General features: G+C 54.0%; 1 pseudogene; it reads left to right on the plus strand.

Moving 5' to 3' along the window:
• Nucleotides 1-221: 221 nt before the first annotated feature.
• Nucleotides 222-2,504, plus strand: LOC124081476 (class I histocompatibility antigen, Gogo-OKO alpha chain-like; annotated as a pseudogene).
• The last annotated feature ends 457 nt before the right edge of the window (nt 2,505-2,961 follow it).

Here is a 2,961-nt window from a genome sequence, read left to right on the forward strand (position 1 = left end):
ACGTAAACATAATTATTTTGGGAATCCACACTAATTTCTAACCGGTCTCTGACCCTAGAACGGTGGCGGGGTTAGGGAAGCCACACACTGGGGATTTCCGACCTCCAGGAGTTTCACTTCTCCTTTCCCAAACCCGTGTCTCGTCCCTCTGCCTGGACACTCATGACGTGGTCCCAGTTCTCGCTCCCATTGCGTGTTGGGTTTCCAGAGAAGCCAATCGGTATCGCTGCGGTTCTGGGTTATAGAGTTCCCACAGACCCGCAGAGATTCAGATCCTCCAGACCCCGAGGATGGGGGTCCCGGCTCTGCAAACCCTCCTCCTGCTGCACTCTCAGACCCTGGCCTTAACCGAGACCTGGTGAGTTCAGGGTCTAAAGGGAAATGGCCTCTGTTAGGGGAGGGGCGAGGGCACAGTCCAGCGGGGACGCTTGACCCGGGGAAATCTTGCCTTGGTAGCGGTTGCACGGAGATACAGACCCTCCCCACCCGCACCGCTCCTTGTCTTGATCATCCCACCTCATTACCTGCTGCCTCGTCGCCTTATCCTTCCTCCCCTTTTTGGTCTCACGGGCTCCAGCGCCCGCCCTTCCTATCTGACTAACGTAGGATCCCCGGGTCCAGTGCCAGGAGGAGAATCTCAGCTGCTGCCTATCTTCAGGCTCCACTCCCTTCTGTATTTCACCAAGACTGTGTCCCGGCCCTGCTACGGGGAGGCCTGGTACATCTCTATCCGCTACGTGGACGACTTAAATATTTGGCCACTTCGATAGCGACATGGTGAATCCCAGGGCAGAGCCGCGGGTGCCATGGATGGAGCCGGTGGGACCTGAGTATTGGGACCGGAACACACGTCAAGCGCAGTGCACAGCCTTTCCGAGTGATTCTAAACAACCTGCTCGGCTAGACCAGAGCGACGCAGGTAAGTGACCTGGGCCCAGAGCGAAGGACACGAGACACCCTCATTCTCCATGAACGGGTCGGAATGGCCCAGCTTCACCCTAAGGCTGCGGGACTCGCGGGTCACGTAGACCTGGGGAAAGCCCCAGATATTCACTCCAGTTGGGTTTTCGATTTCGTTGGGAAAAGGCTCTGATCAATCACCGCCCCTCAGTGTCACGCGGGGAAAGTCCATGGGGCCGGCCTGACAAGAGCGGCGGTGCCAGGAGCTCATACCTACCAGACTCTCCGTGGCTGCATCCTGGGGCCGAACCTGCGCCTCCTCCGCGGGTACTGTCAGGACTCCTACGAGGGTGGATTACAGTGAGCTGAAAGAGGACCTGCGCTCCTGGACTGCGCGGACACAGCGGCTCAGATTATCCAGCGCTAATGGGAGGCGTCCAGTGAGGATTATCGCTGTAGGGCCAACGTCGAGGAGGAGTGCGTGGAGTGGCTCGGCAGATACCTGCAGTGTGGCAAGGAGAAGCTACAGCACGCAGGTACCAGGGGCTGAGGGTATCTCCGCGATCTGCAAGTGGCACTACCTGCCTTCCCCCCAGAAGGGGAGTAAAATTGGGCCAGTGCTAGAATATCGCTCTCCCCTGAATCCAGAAAGGATGGAATCCCCCTGGGTTTCCGAATACTGTACTAGAGAGTATTACTCTTGGAGATAACTTAAGGATCCAGTTGTAACCATCTAGGGGTACTGGGTTCGTTGTCTCAGTTCAGCAAAGAATTGACGCACAGAACACAGAGATAGCAAGCAAGCAGCGGGTTTATTACAAAAGCTACAGAGACTTCTCCGAAGAGAAAGGGCCCCAGAGCTGGGAATCAGGTGTGTGTGTTGGGGGGGGGGGGGGGGTGGCCTGCTCTTTTTATGGTCTCTGAAATTTCCTCCTGTCCTTATCTCCTTCCCTGTCCACGTTCTCCTCAATATTATTGATTGGTGCCCCCTCTGTCCTCGTGTCTGTTTTAGGTTTTCTATTGGATCCCCCACTTGGAAGGAGGAGTAAGGAAGTGTCTGTCTAATTGGGTCCCCTGCTTGTGTCCACTTTCCTCAACCAGGAAGTTGACCTCTATCAGAAGACCCTCTCCATGCTCCTTTGTTTTGGCCCTGCCCTGATCTCCTTCCTCACTTGTCATCTTGCTCTGGCTGCCTAGGCCCGTCTACCTTTCCCCTCACACTCTCCTGGACTGGACAGTCCCAGAAATAACCGACCAGCAGTTCCCTTTGACTCTGGCAGCAACCTTAGGCATTACAGAGGGACTTCTCTCATGCTTTGTTCTCTGCCCCCAAAGCAGTGTCTTTGGAGGTCTGACTCCAGTTTTTCCAATCCCTGGAACTTAACTCAGGTCACAACTCTAGATCCCTCTCACAGACCTGGCACCTCATCCCGGGCTGTCTCACCCTGCTTCTAGAACCGTCCAAAGAATAGGAATATTATCCCAGATAACTGAGGACTGGCTAGTGGCTAGGTTTTACACTCTTTCCCATCTTAATTGTCCCATCACTTATTAGGATGATCAGAAGAATTCTTCTTCAGTAGCCCAAGGGAGATAATGCAAAATGTTTTAATTTCCTGATATTTCTACAATGCCCCCAAAGACACATGTGACCTACCACCCCATCTCTGACAATGAAGTCATCCTGAGGTATAGGCCCTTGGCTTCTAACCTAAGGAGATCACCCTGACCTGGCAGCAGTGGGGAGGACCAGACACAAGACATGGAGCTTGTGGGGACCTGCAGGGGATGGAAACTTCCAGAAATGGGCAGCTGTGAAGGTACCTGCTGGAGAGGAGCAGAGATACACATGCCATGTGCACTATCATGGGCTGCCTGAGCCCTCACTCTGAGATGGGGTAAGGAGGAGGATGAAGGCACAGATCTGTCATTGGGGCAAACAGGAGCCATTCTGGAGACCCTCAGCAGAATCAGGGATGACAGCTAGGCATCAAGGCATGAATAGGTCAGTTTTCCAGTGCTACAGTGAAATACCTGAAGATGGGTACTTAATAAAGTAAA

This window comes from Marmota monax, unplaced genomic scaffold (assembly GCF_021218885.2).
Source record: "Marmota monax isolate L192 unplaced genomic scaffold, Marmota_monax_Labrador192_F-V1.1 WCK01_AAM20220418_F8-fsc00426, whole genome shotgun sequence".
Taxonomy (NCBI): Eukaryota; Metazoa; Chordata; class Mammalia; order Rodentia; family Sciuridae; genus Marmota; species Marmota monax.